Here is a 22,861-nt window from a genome sequence, read left to right on the forward strand (position 1 = left end):
TGCTGCTATAAAGACACATGCACACGTATGTTTATTGTGGCACTGTTCACAATAGCAAAGACTTGGAAGCAACCCAAATGTCCACCAGTGACAGACTGGATTAAGAAAATGTGGCACATATACACCATGGAATGCTATGCAGCCATAAAAAAGGATGAGTTCGTGTCCTTTGTAGGGACATGGATGCAGCTGGAAACCATCATTCTCAGTAAGCTATCGCAAGAACAGAAAACCAAACACTGCATGTTGTCATTCATAGGTGGGAACTGATCAATGAGATCACTTGGACTCTGGAAGGGGAACATCACACACCAGGGCCTATCATGGGAAGGGGGCTGGGGGGAGGATGGCATTGGGAGTTATACCTGATGTAAATGACGAGTTGATGGGTGCAGCACACCAACATGGCACAAGTATACATATGTAACAAACCTGCACATTGTGCACATGTACCCTAGGACTTAAAGTATAATAAAAAAATAAAAATAAAAAAATCCAGTAGAGCTTTTTTGTTTTGTTGAGACGGAGTCTCACCCTATCGCCCAGGCTGGAGTGTAGTGGTATGATTTCAGCTCACTGCAACCTCTGCCTCCTGGGTTCAAGCAATTCTCTTGCCCCAGCCTCTTAAGTAACTGGGACTACAGGCACGCACCACCACGCCTGGCTAATTTCGGTATTTTTAATAGAGACAGGGTTTCACCATATTGGCCAGGCTGGTTTTGAACTCCTGGCCTCAGGTGATCCGCCTGCCTCGGCCTCCCAAAGTGCTGGGATTATAGGCGTGAGCCACCATGCCTGGCCCAGTAGAGCTTATTTTTTATTCAGGAATATTACTTTTAAAAATACATCTGCCTAACAATCCAAGAGAATGCTCACTCAGGACGCAGTTTCAGCACCACCAAAACACAGTGTAGGTGCTACAAATCATGCAAAATAAAAATACAATATTTTCTAATACCTAGGACTATCTTCATTACATGCTTTCAAATATTTTGGCAGACAAACATTTCATCCTCAAAAACCTTTCTTTTAGATAGGCACATAGTTACTACTGGTTACACAAAAACATGTTTTACATCGTTAGACATATATATGATATTCCTCTTAGAAGACATTAAAATGTTATTTAAAACTTTACAGAACTGTATAAAACTTTTAAAGGCTTTTCTGCACTTTTTAAAAAAGTTTTATCCATGCTACTTTGGACAAATCAGTTACAGACTACTTTCTAATTGCATCACTCAAACCTAACAAAACTTTTTTTCAAGGATTCTAACCCTGTACCTCAACACACTTGCTTAAAAATGTAACAGCACAGGGCTATAGTTCTCCACTTACTTGTTCTTTGAAATTGCAAAAGCTATTGTTTAGCCAGAAGCTTCAAACTCAATGCCCTTAACTGTCTAGCAAAAGAAGTTATGTTTCAATCCTACAATTGGCATCTGCATTGTCTCAAGAGTGCAGCGTAAGAACAGAGAGTCAGGAAGATTGCTGCTCTATATAAATTGTTGGACTGCTTAAACTTCTTGCAACTTCTTAAGTAGGTGAAGAGATTTTTACCTGTGTCAACAGTATATGTGTTTCTTGCAAGCTATCAAGGTCTTGAAGCAGATTTTACGGGCACTTTTGTGAGCTCCCTCTATAATCAAGACATGGTGTTCCAGTAAGGCCTTTTTGTGCTTGGACAGTGCAACAACAGATGCCCTCACTACAGGTGTTTAAGTCCAAGCCGACAAGGATGGCCATGTTCTTCTGAGGATGTCACCCCATTCATCACTGTCAGGAAGTGGTGGAATTTAGGGGCAATCTATAAGATTTGGAAGAATGTTAAAACTAGCATTGTGTTGGTAATATAAAAAATTACTGGCTCCTTCTTTTGGGAAGTCTATCATTGTTGTGGAGGTAGAAGAGTAGAGCTCTAGATCAAATCTGGAAAAATAGATTCCAAAGTATTTCCTTTGGTAGCCTAAAGTCTGCACACATGGCATGTCCACATAGGCCTTTCCTACATGCATTTCCTACACAGGCCTAACAAAATGAAATCTGTGGGCTTACTGAGCAAGTTCCCCATGTTAGATCCAGAGACAGATAAGGGCCTCTGGACTCAACTAGTGCAGTTACTAGTGATGTTTGGGATATTATCATAGCTATTTTGGTATGTGCTAAAGTTAATCCCTTTGCTTTTTTAAAGCAAATTTAAAATTATAAAATTTGGCATGTGTCCTAGGTTATTTGTGTACTCCTGAATATGAGTATGACCTAACCTTCCAGTGCTAGTCTGGAGACCTAAAGTTCTCTGAGGTCTACTTTCTCAGCACCGATCACAGTTCCTCCCACATCCCAGATTCACTGTCTTCTGCTTATGAAGTTTCTTCGCTCACATTATCCCGAAGCTTACGGAACTCAGGAATTCTGATTTGGCCACCATTCTCACGTGTACCTTCTCATGGAGACCAACTACAGAATTTTAACATTAAAAGCTTCTTTTCACAGCTACAGCTTTCACATCAAAACTTTTTTCAATGTCAAATGTCATGGGAAATTATACCTTATTGACAACCCTGGTGTCACAGTGGCTGATCATGAAGATGTCTGGAGCACCAAAAAATTGGTCAAACATGATGGTACTGGTTTTCCGGTTGTTAGTTACACCATCTGACTCAAGGTTGTTCACAATATTTAGGAAATCTGGGAAAAGGAACTCATTCCTAGAGTGAACTATTATAGCTCATTCTCTGGTTTAGTGTCTGAAATGGCAGATGCATTAGAATGAATTGGAGGCACTGTCTAGCCCCCTTCTCTATAGACTAATTGTTCTTATTATCTGAAGACATCTCGTGAGGAAGGGTGCTTGCTGGTCCAAGTTACTGCACACTGATGAGCTTATGGGAGTTGGCTGCTGCTTGCCACTCTGGATGGAACTGATGGCTAAGCTTATGATGCTTTGTCTCAGTGACTGCACCCAAAAGGAGTTCTGCATGTTGGCACTTTGCTCTTGGACCTCCTCGCTTGGGAAGGCATGGACAGAATCCTTGATTTCAGGTCATGTTTACATGCCTTAACAAGAGGGTTCAAGTGCAGGTGAAGGGCTGCTAGAAGACACTCACAGCATCTTCCTCCCTCAGCCTAAGGGTGGAATTTACATCATGTAATTCAGTGTGGCAAAGGCCTCCATTGCCGATACCTTATCACCAACTGGATCATACTTGTGGTCTAATCTCCCTCTGACACAGAGCAGGGTTCAGAATTGTGTTCCACATGCTGTCAGCACAGAGAAGTGGGCTTAACCAAGTGTTTTCCCTATTACAGTGAGTCACAGAGCTGACCATAGAATATTCGGTAGTTCAGTTGCTAGATGATCTGTTCAAAGCATCCAAGAGAATTACACTCCTGAGTCAGGCCCTGTCCTCTTCCCTCTTCTCGGCTGGAGTGAGGCATTGACTTCTCTGTAACTGGACCTAACAGAGTAGGAGGAATTGAAAATATCCATGAAATTATTTCTCCTCTTTCTTCAACCTACCCTGTCATGATCCTTATTCTTCATTCCCCCAGTCTGTTCATAGAATAACTCTCATCTTCATTTCTAAAAGACAATTTTAATAAATATAGAATTCTATGTATTTAATAATATATCTCCCCTTTTGTCTTTTGGCATTAATAGTTTCTGATATAACGTCTGTTGTCCTTCCTAACCTTTCTCTTCTGTACATTATGTGTGCCTCCCTTCACTTACGGCTGATTTTATTTCTGAATTTATTTGTTTATGTTTATCACTGATATCTAGCAATTTGATTATTCTGTGTTTTGGCATATTGTCTTTACATTCACTCAGCTTGTGGTTTATTGGCCTTCTTGTTTTTGTGGTTACATAATTTTCTTAAAATTTGGAAACTGACCATTATTTCTTCAAATTTTTTTTTCTGTCCCTACTTCCCTCTTCTAGGAATTCAAATATGCATATATTTAACTACTTGATTCTATACTATGGGTGATTATTTTAGTCTTCTAATTATGATTCTGTGTTTTCATACATTTATTTGAAATATTTGAAATATTTATTTTTCAATTTCAGAAATTTTATGTTGGTATTTTAAAAATATTCTGTTTCTCTCCTTTTCAACTTACCTTCTTGAACATATGTTGATATTCATAATAACTCTTTTAAACTGCTTGCCTGCCAGATTCCATCATCTGTATACTTTCTATGTCTGTTTCTATTGATTCCCTCCTGGTTAAAGGTGAGATTTTCTTATTTGGATGACTGATTGCTTTTACCTGAATATCAAATACTATGAATTTTTTGTAGTTAGGTGCTGGATTTTGTTGTTTTTCTTTAAATAGTGTTAGTGGTTCTTAAAGAAACACAATTAAGTTACTTGGAATTGGTTTCACGTTTTTTAGTCCTACTTTTAAATTTTCTTTGCGCAGATGCAGGGAAAGCCTTACTCTAGGACTAAATCAGCCTCATTAGGAAGGTGACAACTTTCTGAGGTTTCTATTCCCAGCCCATTAACTACAAAATCTTTCTACTCAGCTGAAGGAAACATGAGCATTCATAGCTATATTAGCTTTTGAAATTGTTTTGTTTACTGCTTTCTGGTTACTCTTTTACTGAGTGGTTTTCATCACATTTACACAGATAATTCTTTCAGCTTAAAACCTGAGAGTACCTAATGCAACTCTCCAACCTTTCGTTTCTGTGTCTTCCACTTGTGTCAGTGAAGAAGAGGCAAAAGCCTAGATTGCAAAGCAATAAGACAAGGCATTCACTGGGTCTTAGGAATCTCAATTCAGAATACACTGACTCAGTTACAAGCCAAATTGTGTTCCAAAAAGAGGGATAGTCATGGAAGTCTTTTTTAAAAAGATGAGGGTGATAACAGAAGTTATTTTGAAGGAATTACCACTGGTTTAGGTGTCTGGCTTAGTACATGAATCCATAGTTCATTGGATGTTGCTGTTCAAGAGTCGCAGAGCTGGTGATGCTCAACTGCTTCCTGGGATGCTGTAGCTGGAGCAGTTTGGTCCAGTTCGAAAGTTTAAAACAGTCTCCTGGGTTTTTGCATTATTGCGGGATGGCCAGGTAGTCCTCCTTAGAACGGTTTCCTAACTCCACTTTAGAGCTCTGAACCAGAGTGAAACCATGTTGTATATCACATTCCACATTTCCCTTTCGATCAAGGTCTGACATGAGGAAGTATCACTAATCAATTGCCATTTGATTGGCACAGATTTGTAATTGATCGCCCTTGGAAATGCCTGTTTATCTAGAGTGTTGTGTACCATGAGAGAGACTGTTGGAAGTTAATGTACTTCCAAGACTTCAGAGATTGGCCAAACATGAATGACAAGGGAGCCACTCTAACTAGGAGGCCTGTATTATTCTATGATGATAAGCTCTACACCAGGAGAAGCATGTATTTAATTAACCATGTCTAAACATTGTGACATTATTATTTTAATATCCTGGATAGGCTAGCAGCAACAGAAAGTTCAGATGGTGCAATAAAAATTTCTCTGCTAGCTTGTCAGATCCTGGATTCCCTTGATTGTAGCTTCCAGATAAGCAGATCAACTTTGATATCCTGATGCACCAAAACTGTAGGAGCAGAAAGAAAACTTCACTTTGCTCTCTGAAGAGTTGCTAAAAATTAACTGCCAAAAGCCAAATTAATAAGAGAAAAGGCTTACAAATTTTATTAATGTGCATGGGGACAGAACATAGAGTAATTATTCCCAATCCCTAATGGGGCACAGAAGCTTATATAAGTCATTTTTTATAAGAGATAGAGGAGATGGGACATATAGACGATTAGGGAGAATGAAGGGACCAGGGAGACATAAATTAATTTGTAAATAAATTACTTTGGAATTTTAATGAGCCCCAGAGGCAGATATTATCTTGTTAAAAATTTCATCTGGCTATGGTTCCACTCTTTACTCCTCTTTTCTGAAATAATGAGATTTCTGGAAGGGGATAGAAGGCAATAGTGTTTCTTTTGGTAAGAAGCTTTCTTGGTCAGATTAGGAAATTCCAGAGAGAGTCTCTCCCTGCCATGAAGAGGAAGGAACAAAACAAGATTAGATGGACCTTGATTCTGAGACTTATTTCTGAGGCCTTTTAATTTTCAAAAGTGCTCGCCAAGCCCAAGAGCCATATTTTGGGGAATCATTTTGTGTTCCCCAACATTCCCCTATCTGAAACTTCCCTGGAAATTTGACACACTAAAGACTTAGTTGGTGGCTATGGAGAGAAAAATGGGGTTAATAGCTGAGTGATGAAGGATCTCATTAAACCATTTCTTATTTAACAATGATTTTTGTAAGATATTAACATCTCATATAAGCCTAATATGCCTCTCTTAGAGCTCCATGGGCTCTTTTTGAAATGTCCAACAGTAATTTGAGGTCAGAAAGACTTAATTTAGAATTTGAAATTTGAGGCTGGATGTGGCTCACACATGTAATCTCAGCACTTTGGGATACCGAGGTAGAAGGATCACGGGAAAGAAGGAATTCAAGACCAGCCTGGGCCACAAAGTGAGAGTCAAGACTTGCTCTCTATAAAAAATTGTTTTTTAAAACATTGGCCGGGTATGGTGGTGTGTGCCTGTAGTCCCAGCTACTTGGGAGGCTGAGGTGGGAGGATCACTTGAGCCCAGCAGTTTAAGGCTACAGTGAGCTAAGGTTGTGCCATTGTACTCCAGCCTGGGGGAAAGAGCAAGATCCTGTCTCAAACAAACAAACAAACAAAAAAAGGCCCAGGCATGGTGGCTCATGCCTGTAATCCCAGCACTTTGGGAGGCTGAGGCGGGCGGGTCATGAGGTCAGGAGATCAAGACCATCCTGCCTAACACACGGTGAAACCCCATCACTGCTAAAAAATACAAAAAATTAGCCAGGTGTGGTGGCAGGCAACTGTAGTCCCAGCTGCTCAGGAGGCAGAGGCAGGAGGATGGCATGAACCCGGGAAGCAGAGCTTGCAGTGAGCCGAGATCGTGCCACTGCACTCCAGCCTGGGCGACAGAGCAAGACTCCGTCTCACAGAAAGAAAAAAAAAAAAAAAAGGAATTTGATTTCGGGAAAGTTTATCAAATATCGATATTTTAAAACATTTGATAGTAAAATAGGGTCACAGATCACTGTAAAATAATAGTGATTCATTCAGCCAAATTGATCAAAGATTTTCAAAAGCAAAACAAACAAAACTAACAATTTTACTCTTTGATAGAGAATAACTTTGGTTTTCTCAAAAATCAAATGACCTAATTAAGGTAGTATGAAAGGCCAGGTATGGTGGCTCATGCCGGTAACCCCAACAATGTGGGAGGCCAAGGCAGGAGGATTACCTGAGTCCAGTAGTTTGAGACTAACCTGGGTAACATGGCAAAACCCCATCTCTACAAAAAAAAATTGCCAGGTGTGGTGGCACATACCTATAGACCCAAATACCAAGAAGGCTGAGGCAGGAGGATTGCTTGAGCCCAAAGGTTTGGGTTGAGGTTGCAATGACATTATCATACCACTGAACTTTAACCTGGGCAATAAAGTGAGACTTTGTTTTTTTTAAAAAAAAAAAAAAAAAAAGGCAAACTCTCCTGTTTTATTTTTGCAGTTTACTCCAAAGATGAACAAGTATTTTACTATTTCATATTAATACTGCACAAAATTTTTATTTAAAAAAATCACATTCTACCTTTGCATCAGTGTGTTATTAATACTAAATGTAATTCTAACAAAATCTTATAAACAAATTCATGCGCCGGGCGCGGTGGCTCAAGCCTGTAATCCCAGCACTTTGGGAGGCCGAGACAGGCAGATCACGAGGTCAGGAGATCGAGACCATCCTGGCTAACACGGTGAAACCCCGTCTCTACTAAAAAATACAAAAAACTAGCCGGGCGAGGTGGCGGGCGTCTGTGTTCCCAGCTACTCGGGAGGCTGAGGCAGGATAATGGCGTAAACCCAGAAGGCAGAGCTTGCAGTGAGCTGAGATCTGGCCACTGCACTCCAGCCCGGGCGACAGAGCCAGACTCCTTCTCAAAAAAAAAAAAAAAAAAAAAAAAAAAAAAAAAATTCATGCAATCTCAGTCACTTTTTTACCACATATGATAAAATTTTTATAACCCTTTCCTATCTTCTTATAATTTTTTATTCCCTTTCTATATCCATTCAGTTTTATCTATCATTCATTTTCTCTTCCTTCAATTTAAAACAATCTTTAAATAATCTGTAAACTAGACAAAATAATTTTTCCTTTAACAAAAATAACATTATTTGTTTTATAACCATCCTAATGAAAAACACGTCTTACTTTTCTTTCATACTTTGTGGGCAAAATTTTTTCTCTTATATCCAGTAGTTTTCATTACATATATTCACTGCAGTCTTAAACATCACTGTAATTTCCAGTGAAAAACCTAGGAGGCAAGCAATTTTAATTGTTATGTATCAAGAGTCCTGGAGAAAGGCACAGCTATTAAGACAATCCTCAGAGAATCTAATCCTTTGCAGCATGGCCAGGAGGCACACCTGGGCCAGAGGGGAGGTACTGGGCTCGGAGTCATTTCCCTTAAGCCCTGCTCCTCCAGGACCACCCCAATCTTCCTATACAGCTTCAGCCTTTCACTTGCCCATTCCTAGAAATACTTGCCTTAAACATGCCCCAGTCTCATTCTTACCCCTCCAACAAATGCCCAATGAATTTGGGCCCAGTAAGGTCTAGGTCTCCTTCTCCCATATCATTTCCCCCCTCTGAAAAGGTACATCTAACAGCTGTTAGAATATGGAAGATGACCAATTTTAGCTGATTCCTGCTGACAGGGGACATTGTTTTGGGGGATAACAACAGTCAGATTCCTACAGCAGGGGTCTATCTAAGGATTCCCAGCAAAGGGGAGCCATCAACCAAGGCTCCGGTTGCCTGACCATTTAGAGTTTGATGACTTCTAGGCATGAGAGAAAAAAAAATGTAATAAGGTTAAGCATGCATGGGTTAAACATGTGTATTATACAAGGAAAAAAGTTAATGTCATAGATTCAGAGACAAGAAGAAAAATACACTAACAACCACATTGTATCCTGAGCTTTCCACCTTGTTGAAAAAAATTAAATCTTGTATGGGAGCAGTTAAACTTTAGAAGAGAGATAAGTGTTCTTGCCATATCTTTAGCAGTTAACGGTGCACCCTGAGAATTCTGGGGTTTGTGGGCTTGCCTGGTGCCCATTAAAGCTTCTTTTTTTTTTGTTTTGTTTTGTTTTTCCTGTATTTCCTCTCTTTTTCCTGGGCCTCCCTGTCTCTATTACAAAAGACAGAGGTGGCCAGTTTCAGGAGGTGTTCTCCAGTGTACTGTCTGGGCCCATTTCTGCAACTCCCTCCTGATGTCAGGAGCTGCCTGATTAATAAATTTATCCTGTAGGATTTGTTGTCCCTCGACTGAATCAGGAGATAGAGAGGTATGCTTTACCAAGACCTCTCTTAGCCTCTCCAGGAAGGCAGTGGAATTTTCATCAAATCCCTGGTCGATCATGGACAATTTAGTATAACTGAGAGGCTTGGTCTTAGTCCTATGTAAGCCCTCCATTATGCATACCTGAAAATGTCTCCTCTTCCAATCTTCCATCTCATCACTGGGATCCCATTTAGGGTCATGCACTGGTACTGCTTCTTTTCCAGTTGGATAATGTTTACCCCCTTCCCCGACACTATATGTGACACAAAGCTCATCCCCAAATCTCTCTGCTGCTTTCAGGGCAGCCTGTTTCTCAGTGACCAGCAGGGTCTGATTCAAAAGTAACATAACATCTCTCAAGGAGAGTTCAAATATTTGAGTGAAATTCTGGAAAGCATCTATATCTCTACCAGGGTCATCTGATAATTTGCCATGATCCTCCTTAATTTGCTTTAAGGCCTGTATGGAGAAGGGGACCTGGACCTTACTGGGCCCAAATTCATTGGGCACTCACTGGAGGGGAAATAATGAGACTGGGGCTTAAGGCGAGTATTTCTAGGAGGGGGAAAGTGACAGGCTGAAGCTGGATAGGAAGGTCAAGGTGGACCTCGAGGAGCAGGGCTTGAGGGAGCTGGCTCCTCTGCTGGGGGTACCCCTGGGACATGAGTCTTTAATCCTCTGGGCTTGCCCCTTGCAGCCTTCCCTGAGATGGCAAACAGGACGGCTGGATCAATCCTATGTTGTCGGCAAAGGTCTCAATTACCTTGCAAGGTAAGGCACATATGGGGCCTCAGACCATCTGTCCTCACAGCTACAGAAAAGTTCCAACTGCTGGACGGTATCAAAATGAATGCTTCCTTCCTGAGGTCAAGCCAGTCCTCCCTGTAAATCACAATTTGGCCAAACTCTTGTGCAGAAGCCAATGAGGCGCTTTTCCTCCAGATTCTGAGAGTCAAAGCAGTCCCCATGGTTCAGGATCTACTCTATTTAAGTTAAAGCCGGGGGTGCTAAAGAGAACTGGTTGCCCATTCTGAAAGACAGGGAATAGGGGTGTCCCTCATTCCCTTCCTTCTTTCAGCTAACACTCAGCGTGTGATGGAGAGAGAAAGCAAGCATCCTCTCTTCACTTTCTATCCCTTATCCCTGAGCCCTAGTGACCTTGGCAGGTGCCAGCCATAGGTACTAATGCAATATGTACCCATGAAGCAGGGAAAACTTGGATAATAGGAATTAACCACCCTCACCTATGCCTCCATTTCTCCCTGCTGTCGGCAAATCTTGAGTTCCCTGGGCCTGTTTATTCCATGAAGTACGGGCTCCTTCCATGGGATGGGGTTGAGTCAGCAGGAATTGGCCTTGCCCACTTACATTGTGCCTGTTTCCTGGCTTTGGATACCTCAGATCTGGTTTTTTCTTTCTAGGACTTCAGCCTGAAGCTTGGAATCAAATTTGGGACTGAAAAGATATTTTAGAGGCTGTTTTTATCTCTTTAGAGTGTCTCAAATGTCCCCTACTATATTTGCATTTCTCAGCCAGCAGGGGTTGTGCTTCTTCCTCTGCTAACTTACCAATCAGAAACACAGCTGGCAGTGGGGAGCCCTCTCACTTAGAAAAGAAAAAAAATAAAAAAGAAAAACAGTTTAAGGGGCAAAATGGGAAGATCTTGGGGAAGAATCCTTCACTTAACACAGGTGGAGTGTGGATTCCTCTAATCCTTCCCCACAGTTCAAACTGGATTAAATTCCTCAGCCAGGGCAGAAATCTTCTGTTGGAGTGGCAGGTGAGAAGTGCCCGTCCACTGGCCACTCATGGCCGTTGGACTAGGCCTTTGCCTGCTGTGGGCATGCCCAGGTGCCAGAGCTGGGAAGGTAAAGGGCAGGAGGAGATACCCTGAGCTATGTGTGCCTGTGACTGTCCAGGTGAAGGCATACATGGCATCTATAGGAAAAATTAGTCTGATTTGCACCTTTGGCAGCTGAACCAAATGCTCATTTTATTGCCACAGCCTGTAGCAAACCTTTTAACATAAAGAGATAATAGCTGTTTTAAATCGTGTGAGGGAGAAAAAGAGGCAAAATCTGGGGGTTTTGACTGGCCTGGTTTTAGGGCAGGGTTTTTAAAAACTCTTTGAAGGGAAACAGAGCCTCTTACTCAGAGGAAAGAGAGAAAGGTGGCAGGGTCTTGGAAAAGAGGCAGACCTGACAGTTTCACATTCACTCACACTCACTTTCCACAATCCTGGACGAGCCACCAGTTGAAATGGGAAAAGTTCCCTTTTCACCATTGCAGGGCATGCAATGGGGATGTGGCTCACTTCTTCAGCACCCTGCTGCTCAGACCTCTAGGGGAGTATACAGATGGGCAGGCTCAAGGACTCCAACCCCACAGCAGTGTCTAGGGTGAACATTTACAGCTGAAGCCTCAGTGGGCATGTGTTACAGAGCACACTTTTAGTTTAGCTGTCCACAGGCAGCTTGTGTTAGTCAGTCAACTGGACCCCTGTCTTATATCAAGGACAGTGGACTTTCTGTACCCCAAGATTTTTGCCTTGGTGTACCAGAAGAATCAGATCACACATGGGTTTGGAGAATAAGTGCAAGGTTTTATCGAGTGGAAGTAGCTCTCAGCAGATGGGGGAGCCAGAAGGGAGATAGTTTTTCCGTGGAGTCAGGCTGCTCAGGCTCCTCTGACTGCCCTGGCCAAACTCCACTTCCTTCCCCTGGTCGATGGCCTGCTGGCATGTCAGCATCTGTCATGTGCTTTTCTGCCTGTGTGCTCCCCTTGATATCTTCTCACCATCCAGCTGCTTGTGTCTTCTTCCGCTGATGTGTTCCTCTCGATGTCCAGCCACTTGTGCATCTGCCCATTAGGGTCTTGGGGTTTCCATGGGCACAAGATGGGGGCATGATAGGCCAGGGTGGTCTTGGGAAATGCAACATTTGGGTGCAAAGGCAGGCGTGCCTGTCCTCAGCTAGGTCCATGGGCATAACCCTGGATGTGGAGCCCTAGACAGAGACCCACCCTTCTCCTCCCAGTACTTCCCTGCCCCCATTCTGCATCAATACCAGGTACCCCCAAAAACAAAAAGATTAGGTCATTCAATGCAAACGAGAGCAGAAGTTTAGAACTGAGGAAAACCTTGACATTGTTTTGGGAGCTCCATGAGGAAAACAAAACCCTAAAAAGGAGATTTGTGGTACCTTTTTTCACTTTCCTCAAAAAGTTTCAGAGTCCCTAGACATTTCTTCCAGATCTATTTATGTTGAATTGAAGGTGGAAAAGAGAAAAGAGAAGTGGAAGGAAATGAAAGAACAAGTCTTAGAAGAGCTAATTTAGAGATTTTAAATTTCCCAGAAAGGCCAATGACTTTTACACTTTTCTCAGCAAAAATTATGCCAACAAAAAAAGAAGCAAACAGAAGGAACAAATATATAATTAAAAAGTGGCTGTAGTTGACTTAAAAAAAAATCCCAGAAACAGGACCCGGAAGAAAAAAAACAGAAAGGTTCATATACATATATGTATATATGGACCTTTCTGTTTATATATATACACACACACACATATATATAACACACACATATATATATGTAGCCTGAATATCATCTTTTCATTAAGCTGACTTCTAACCATAGCTGACTTCTTATAATTTTTTTTCCAAATCTAGATTTTATCCAGGAAAAAAATCCAATATGCTTGGCTTTTGAACTTTTTACCAAATGTATCGTCCAAAGGACTCATCAAAACAAAAAAGCCTTAACTAAGGTTATACCTTAACCAAGAATGCACAAGCCTCTTCAAAGAGGTGCCAAGGAGTCCTCTCAACATCCAGAACCACTCAAAGACACGCCAAAGAAACGAAAGTTTTGCTAGCCACAACTGGGATACAATACACACTTTTGTCTTGTCTGGACATGTTCTCTAGAATCTTAGCTTCTCAGCTGATCTTCTCCACACAGACACTGACCATGTGCCCTGTAGATGAAAAACTAAAAGAGATAGTTGATAACACAGGAAATGAAAAGAAAGGGAAAGGATCGATAACAAATAGATATCCCAAAAAGTCAAGAGTCACACAAATATATCTGACCAATGTTTTACTCAGTCTTTCTTTTGCTGAGTTAAAGGACTTACATCTGCAGAGACTGTTTCCCTGAACAGGAATCAAACCTGAGCCTTGGCAGTGAAAGTGCAAATCCCAGCCACTAGACCACAGGGTGGAGTGTCTTATTTTTCAAATTCCACAGGGAATCAAGGGAGGTAGTTTGAGCATAGAAGGGATTTTAACTTGTTTTTAGGTCAGAGTCTGCTCTTTTATTATATTGAGATAATTTCTAAGTCTAGTCATGACACTATTAAGCATCTTTTTAAAAGTTATTTGATCTTTCCATAAATACAAATAAGGCAATTGTTTAAAATGAGAGATCAAGAAAATATTTTTTAAATATAGAAGTCATTCAAATTTAAAACATCGCTCTTTTGGCCACTGACAACCAGAATTTCCAATGGCGTACATATTCTAATAGTAACTTAATTCAATAAGCCTCTTCATTGAACCTGGGAAATAATTTTAAGGTTTACAATAAGTTTTCACCATATGAGCAAGAGGGTGCAGAGGGTGTCAGTGGTATGGGATGGGTAGAGCTAGGAGGGGTAGGTGACACAGGATAATGAAAAATAGATAAAGGCATATTTGATTCAGGATTTCTTTTCTTTTTAGAAGCTTGTGATCCCCCCCCCCCCCAAGTTTTTAATTTGGCATCTATATCTCTTACAGTTTCTCGTTCAGATTCTTAGAGTCTTTTAGATACCTCAAGATAACAAATTAAAGTAGAAGTTCCTTTCAGGCTGTTTAATCTTTCCATTTAGCTACTCAAATTGTCCAGGAAGGAAAACAAATTTTGGGAAATCAAAAGATCCCAGTTCATCACTGTCATTACAGAACACTTCTACTGATGTTGGTCCATTGAGAAAGAAATTTACAAGATGAAGTACTATAATTTTTGTGCATGAAACCAGCAGAGGTTCCAGAAGAGGGTGACTCAGCACCTATACCCTTAGAAATAAAGTCCCCATGAGTACTCCCCAAAAGGGGAAAAATCCCTTTTTTCGTTACCTGGCAACAAAGGACCCTCAATAAAGGCCCGACTCTAACAAAAGTGGGAGGTGAGGGAAATAAGAGGACTCACCAACAAGGTGTAGGGCATCTGGGAGGCGACGAAACACAAGAGGTTCTTGCAGGTTCTGTGCTCAAGTCTGCAGTCGCACTGGAACACGGAAAAGGAGAATCACTTTTTATCCCACTCTATTTGAACACCATATAGTGTCGACCAAGAAAAGGCAAAAGACCAAACTGTAAAGCAGTAAGTCAAGGTGTTTATTGGGGTCTTAAGAATTACAATTTGTGAGACACAGATTTGACTAGATGCTAAATTGTGTTCCAAAGAGATGGACAGCAGTAGGAGGTTTTAAAAAGGAAGCTAAAAGTGATGACACAAGTTGCTTTGAAAGAATTATCATTGTTGAAGGCAGCTAGCTTTGTACATGTGTCCATATTTCATGGGTTGTTTCTGTTCAGGAGTTGCAGTGCTGGTGAAATTCAGCTATTTTCTGGGATGTTGTGGTTGTAGTGGCTTGGCCGAGCTCAAAAGTTCAAGGCAATTTCCTGTGTTTTTGTGTTTGTTTGTTTTGTTTTGTTTTGTTTTTGCAACGTTGCAGGCCTTGCAGGTAGTCCTTTCTAGAATGGCTTTCCTATTCCATTTTAGAGCTCTCAACCAGAGTGATGCCATTTTGTATGTCACATTTTTACATTTGACTCCACTGCTCTCATCCATAAATTCTAGCAATTTTGTCCTCTGTATATTCTCTACTCTGATTTCTCGCCGCAACAAAACGTGTGGGCTTTATTTGAATTCTTCCCCTCTGCCTTGTGGCCTGGAAACTGCTTCTATACAGTAAGTTTGTGTAATCACAGGGTTTGTTAATGTTCTCTCAGGTATTGAGTTTTGTGCTGCCTGCTTTCCATTGTCTGAAAACCCTTGTTTTGTATATTTGATCTGATTTTCTAATTGTTTTTCACAGGAAGATAAATCCAGTCCTTGTTAACTCCATTATGTCCTGAAGTGAATGTCTTTAATTTACTCATTTACTTTATGTACTTTGTGAAAGTCTTACCTACACTAAAATGTAAGCTTAATAAGGGCTCAAATACCTATGATGGATTTATTTGGTGAGGTATGCCAATCATCTAGAATAGTTTCTGGTATGTAGTAAATGTTAAAAGTAGTTGTTGGATGAATAAGCAAATGAATAAATTAGTATCATTTGACAGTATGTGTTCTCATTCTTTATAGTATATTATTTTCATTTTTCAGAGAAAACACTGGTCCAAATGAAAATTTTTATCTACTTGACTAGTTTCCATATAGCCAACATTTTGCCACTGTTTAGCAAACTTACCTAAGTTAATACTTGGAAAGTTTTAAAAATTATTTAACCTTGATGATGATATTTATGATGATAAAGAGGTATAATGAAAAACCAACTCTTTTCTCTTTGCCATGCTTACATCTGATACTTCCAGAATACTTTCTTTCTGATACCAGATGTAAGGGATTTTTTCCCACAGCAAGCAATTCTCCAATTCTCTGGGAACACAAGCTATATGTCCTATAGTTCAATTCAATTCCAACACTATCTACCTGGAGTTAGTGCAGATCTCACAGATTAAGGACTTCACAATACTGTCCTCCACTCTCACTTCAGATGTGAGTCATAAGTCCAGGTCACTACTTGTGCTTCTGACAAACCAGGTATAAATCAGAGTTTTATACCCTCCTCAGTATCAGTTGTTTGTTAAAATGGTTCACAGAACTCAGAATTACAGTTTACTTACTAGATTCCTGGTTTATTACAAAGGATACAACTCAGAAATAGCCATATAGAAGAGATGCATAGGGCAAAGTATGGGGGAAGGGTGCAGAGATTCCATGCCCTCCCCAGACATGCCACCCTCCCAGTACTATGTGTTTGCCAAGCTGGATGCTCTCTGAAACCCATTTTTTGTGTTTGTTTGGAGGTTTCATTACTAGATATGATTAAATATCTCTGATCACTGGTGATCAACTCAACCTTCAGGTCCTCTCAGTCCCAGGAGGTCAGTGGTGGGACAAGAGTTGTAATCCTCTAATCACCTGAGTTGTAATCCTCTAATCACCTGATTGGTTCCCTGGCTGCCAGCCCCCATTCTCCAGGAGCACCCAGCCACCAGTCATCTCATTAGCATAAAAAAGACTCATCACTGGAGATTTCAAATATTTTAGAAGTAGTGTGCCAGGAAACAAAATAAAGATACCTATTCTTTATTATATCACAATATCTCAAGAGGAAAAGGTAACAGAGTATTCCAAAACTTCAAGGGTTTCATAAAGATCTACAATTAGGTAATAGAACATTTAAGGTCAGCTTTCTTGTAGGAAGAGATAGACTTGAATATATATGCTTAAATAATTTTGAAATCTCTCCTCCCTTTATTTCCTACTCCCCTTCCACTTACAGCAGGCATTCTGCAGCCAGGAATCTCTATTAATATGAAAACTCAGCTGGAGAAAACTTAATCAAACAGTCAGTCAATTTTTAAATTAAAAAAATAATAAAACACCTCTAGCCTTAAAAATTACTGTCATTAATCAGTACTGGGAACAGCGGCAAATAATAAATGAACCTAGAACACCAATGGCAAAGAAAAAAGTTTATGACTCTGTTCAGAAAGACTTGTCCTGGAAAGGCCTCAACTGACAGGAAAAAAAAAAAAAAAGTGCTGTTTGCCTCAAGACTCGAAGAGGATTAAAAAAAAAAAAAAAAAGTAGCAACAGAGACCATTAGGGGGAAAAATTGCCATCTTAAATACATTCCTACACATGTCAGAAACGAACTGACTTTTGAAAGCTATTACCTATTAATTGGAAAATCACAGAGCAGATGGAACCAATTAATCTACAATTACAGAATCACCACAATCCAAACAAAAATAATTAACTCATTTACAAGGTATAATTTTTTAGAAAACTCTTCCTAACATCTCTAAAATTGGGCAACAAATGCAACATTTCATAGGCATAGGAGACTTTAAGCCAACCCTGGGGGCTAAATTTCAGGACAAAAAGAGAGTTGAAGTGTGCAGTGTTTACTACTAAAGAAAAAATACAGAGATAATGTATGTGAAGACCATTTATTTTAGAATGCTTGCTTTATATTGACTGCACATGAGAGATTGTTTGAGGTGCTCATTATGCAACAGTGATCATCATCAAATATGGATCCTGCTATCATGAAGCCTGCAGTCTAGTGAGAGTCAAACAGCAAATCACTACCAATAATGTCAAATTGCCACTGACACTGTGAAGAAGAACTATATACTATATTATGAAACTGAAGGGTGAAGGTTTGCAAAAGTTAGGGAGGCTGATGAAAGCTTTCCCAAAGGTATCGTTTCAGCTTAAACACTTGGAATTATGAACAAGAAAGAAGGGCTAGGACAGGAAGGGCATTTTGACATATGGAACAGCCTATGCAAAGGCCTTATAGTAAAGGTAAATATTGCTACATGGGGGCCTTTAAAAGCCAGTGTGACCGAAATGCCGAAAGAAAGAGGAATTTTGCTTATAACTATAGTGTAAAGCTTTCTAAGACTTGCATAAAAAGTTTGATTTTGTTTTTCTATAAGCATTAGAAAATCATTGAAAGATTTCGGGGGCCATGGTATGCAGAGATTGAAGTGGTTGATTTATGCCTTACAAGAGAGCCCTAGCTGGAGTAAAGAAAATGATTAAACGGACTTCAGTAGTTGTGAATCGTATATTTTCTAGATCAGGATTTTCCACTTGACCATACTCCATTTTGAATTATGCCTTACCCTGTTTTCATAAGTGTTGCCTTCTCAAATAGATTTTCATCTCTCTCAGGGCAGGTCATTTAACTTTTATTTCTTTCTTCTCCATATAGCTACCCATGAAGCTTTCAAGAAGCTGCGATTTACTCATGCTTAAAATAAAGTTCACAACATTTAGAATGATGACCCAGGCTTTTTGTGATCCAACCAGATGTTATCTTTCTAGCTTTACCTTTACCTCTCTCTCTGTATCCATTGTGTTTCAATCTCATTAAACTACTTATTATTCCTGAGGTATAGCATGCTCTTCTTTCATATTTTTGTAAAATGTATTATTTAATCTCTCTTTCCAGAGTATCTTTGCTTTCTTCCCCACTACATAACATTTTACTTATTCTTTATTTTTCTGTGTGAACACGTATTTGGTACTTCTCCATTCCTGCCCATTTGTCTTATATTTTTGCATAGCGCTTTGTATATACCACTGTATGCAGTTCTAACCCTACGATTTGATGTGAGTACCCTGGATCCTGAGATTTTGTGCTATTTATTTTTGTTATCTGAGAGCTTACCATTATGCCTAGCACATACTAGTGTTTCAACAAATATTGTTTGTATTATTTCGTTTATTTCCTTACCAAGTTCAATACTGGGCAGAGTGTTTAATGATGTCAACAAGCAGAAAGTTAGGGATCACAAAGGAATAAAGAAAACTTTTGAAAGCCTCTAAAAGCTGTGACAAGTTCAGGTAATAGCAAAGGCCCACAGGGTAAAAAGTACCGTATTTTCTAAATGACTGGCAAAATAGATAAAATATTGTAGCAGATGCTGCAAGAGTTATGAACTTTGTGGTCTAGGACAAAACACTCAAAAAGATATCCAGGAAAATAAATATTTGCTAGACTGATATAGAGTCTAACAAACTCATCTGTATAGACAGATGAACTCATCTATATAGAAAAATAATAAGAGGGGTTGTCAATATTAGCATTCATATACATCCCCGATTCAGAAATTTCCCAATTCCCCTGGAGCCCTTCTTAGATTGCTTACTCCAATAACTGCAACCTGAACAATGTGGATTTCACTCTCTTTGGGGAGCTGACTATAGATGTCTCAATAACTATGTTTTTATAGGTATATACTGCTTTATACTATGTGGAAAATCTGCCAGCTGGTACCCAGAGCCATCATCTCCTTCTTTATTTCTTGGCTATTAAAAAGAAAGAAAGATAATTTGGCAAACATTTAAATAAATTTATGGATAGAAAGGTAATAGAAAAATTTACCCTTTGGGTGTTTCCATCAGATTAAATATTAATGAATATTAGCTGTATGAACAATATATTCTCAGATATGATGTTTTTATAGTATGATAGACAGAGCATTGATGATCTATTCCCTAAACAGACTACATGCATTTACTAAATGTAATGTCTTGGGACAAATGGAGATAAAGAAAATGTTTCCAGGTATAATGGCATGAGATCTAAGTGTCTCATTTTTGTATTTTCAGAACACAGTAACCCCCAAACACAGAATCTCAAAAAAAATAAGTTTCAAAGTTGAGTCATATTAATACTATATATGCCTTTGATAGATGTCATGAAAATGGCACTTTAGATTTGTGGATTTCCTCCCCAAAACATGTCACCTTCGTGTAATCATGATAAAAGCATCAGAAAAATACCAGTAAAGAAATAACCTACAAAATATCTGACCAGTACTTCTTAAAATTCTGAGGGTAACCAAAAACCAGTAAAGTCTGAAAAACTGTGACAGACAAAAGGAGCCTAAGGAGACTTGAGAGACAAATATAATGTAGTATCCTAGATGGTAGGCTGCAAGAGAAAGAAGACATTAGTCAAAAACTGAATGGGTGGCTGGGTGTGGTGGCTCATGCCTGTAATCCCAGCACTTTGGGAGGCTGAAGAGGGCAAATCATGAGGTGAGGAGTTTGAGTCCAGCCTGACCAACATGGTGAAACCCCATCTCTACTAAAAATACAAAAATTAGCCAGGCGTGGTGGTACACACCTGTAATCCAAGCTACTCAGGAGGCTGAGGCAGGAGAATTGCTTGAACCCAGGAGGTGGAGGTTGCAGTGAGCCGAGATGGCACCACTGCACTCCAGCCTGACCATCAGAGCAAAACTCCATCTCAAAAAGTAAATAAATAGGGAGGCTGAGGCAGGAGAATGGCATGAACCCCAGAGGTGGAGCTTGCAGTGAGCAGAGATTGTGCCACTGCACTCCAGGCTGAGTGACAGAGCAAGACTCTGTCTCAAAAATAATAATAATAATAATAAAATAAACAAATAAATAAAAACTGAATGAGTGAATGAAATCCGAAGTATGGACTTCAGTTAACAATGTACCAATATTGGTTTATTAATCATAACCAATATGTCATACTAACATTTGATGATGATGATGAGGGAAACTGTGTATAGAGTATATGGACAATCTCCATACTATCTTTGCAATTTGTCTGTAAATATAAATTCTGTAAATATAGAACTGTTCTAAAATAAAAAGGTTATTGAGATTTTTTTTAAATGTTCAGATAAATTGAAATTCAGACAATAAAGATATACTTTTTTTATACGAGTATTCCCCATGCATCTGGGGTGTATTTATAGTAAAATAAAAAATGGGGGGTTGTTTACCTAAATTTCAAATGTAACTGGGGACAGTGTATTTTATGTGGCAATTGAACATCTGGAGTTGATGTCTTCCAAAATAATGGTTTTCCACAAGTTTCATTCCAATATTATTGTATCCAGAAAAAAATAAAAACAAAATTAGTTTCAATGTAACCTAAGCAGAGAAATGTGAACTTTCCTCCAGGAAGTGATAGCCTCCTACTAAAGGAGCTGTGGGAACTATCACCATTGTAAACCAAGGTAAGGTGTTGACGATGTTATACTGTTGAGGCTGGGGCGTGAAAACGAGAGTGCTTTTTGATATGAGCACACTCAGTTATGATTTAGGATTCAGTGTTGCATTGAGGACAGATGGAACTGCTTCTAATATTTGCTGGTGTAAACAAAAAAGTATCTGAGGTAGGTCTCAATAAATTTGGAAATTTATTTTGCCAAGGTTAAGGACATGCCCAGAAGAAAAGAACACAGATTTACAGAAACAGTCTAAAGTCTGTGGCTTTTCTCCAAAAATGATTTTGAGAACTTCAATATTTAAAGAAAGAAAGTGGGCTGATGGGAAAAGAGGGAGAATATGGTAATCTACGAGTTGCAAGAGAAAAGGAGTAGAGGAATTGTCACTTATGCTCAGTAAATCAGCATTTTACATAAGATAAGGTGAACTTAAAGTAGCTACCTGTGGAGATATTTAATCTTTATTTGGACTCTCTGCTTAGGAATAAAAGAAAAGGCAATTTCTTGCCTGACAGATTTCAGCGTATTTTTTTCCTTTCGGCATAGTGAATTGGGGTCCTGAGGTTTTATTTTCCTTTAACATTGAGATAGTCTTTTAAAACTGGAATAAGAAAATGGTTTCCAGTCAAAGAAGTGGAGGCACCAAACTTCTTTTGAAGAGGAGAGATGAAGGGACCAGAAGGTCAAGGAGGTGGGCTGTTAGAAAAGATTTATTAAACAAGACTTAAGAACCTACCACTTGCAGCACTTTGGGAGTCCGAGGTGTGTGGATCACGAGGTCAGGAGATGGAGATCATCCTTGCTAACATGGTGAAATCCCCATCTCTACTAAAAATACAAAAAAATTAGATGGGCGTGGTGGTGGACGTCTGTAGTCCCAGCTGCTGGGGAGGCTGAGGCAGGAGAATAGTGTGAACCTGGGAGGCAGAGCTTGCAGCAAGCAGAGATCACGCCGCTGCATTCCAGCCTGGGTGACAGAGTGAGACTCCATTTCAAAAAAAAAAAAAAAGAAAAAAGAAAAAGAACCTACTTCCACTTGAACATGTTTCTCAGGGAATGCTTAAAATAACGGCTCCACAACTTTAATGTTGTCAACGAAAAGAGTTAAACTCTGTAAAATATTTGAAGAGATTTTTTCTGAGTCAAATATGAGTGACTCTGGCCCATGACACAGCCCTCAGGAGGTCCTGAGAACACGTGCCCAAGGTGGTCAGGGTGCAGCATCAGACATTAATCAAATATGTTTAAGAAATACATTGGTTTGGTCCAGAAAGGTGGGACAACTTAAAGGCTGGGGAAGTAGGGGTGTGGGGCTTCCAGTATATAGGTAAATTTAAATATTTTCTGGTTGACAATTGTTTGAGTTTGTCTAAAGATCTGGGATCAATAGAAAGGAAATGTTCTGGTTAAGACAAAAGATTGTGGAGACCAAGGTTCTTTTTAATTAATTAATTAATTAATTTATTTATTTAGGTGTTTTTTTAAATTGTACTTTAAGTTCCAGGGTACATATGCACAACGTGCAGGCTTCTTACATATGTTTACATGTGCCTTGTTGGTTTGCTGCACCCATTAACTCGTCATTTACATTAGGTATTTCTCCTAATGCTATCCCTCCCCCCTC

The 22,861-nt window shown here is 39.6% G+C and overlaps 1 long non-coding RNA gene across 3 annotated transcripts in view; it reads right to left on the minus strand.

Moving 5' to 3' along the window:
* The window catches only part of LOC126936035 (uncharacterized), an 87,224-nt gene that overhangs the window by 8,162 nt on the left and 56,201 nt on the right, over positions 1–22,861 (minus strand). Inside the window, exons 4-6 of one of the 3 annotated variants that reach the window (XR_007719371.1) lie at positions 21,974–22,065; positions 14,642–14,719; positions 8,321–8,420 (exon numbers count right to left, since the gene is read on the minus strand). This is a non-coding gene — a long non-coding RNA (uncharacterized LOC126936035). Of the gene's footprint in view, positions 1–8,320; positions 8,421–14,641; positions 14,720–21,973; positions 22,066–22,861 lie in introns of those variants that run through there. The other 2 variants (XR_007719373.1, XR_007719372.1) reach the window with 2 other exon arrangements.

This window comes from Macaca thibetana, chromosome 14 (genome assembly GCF_024542745.1).
Source record: "Macaca thibetana thibetana isolate TM-01 chromosome 14, ASM2454274v1, whole genome shotgun sequence".
In the NCBI taxonomy this organism is placed as follows: domain Eukaryota; kingdom Metazoa; phylum Chordata; class Mammalia; order Primates; family Cercopithecidae; genus Macaca; species Macaca thibetana.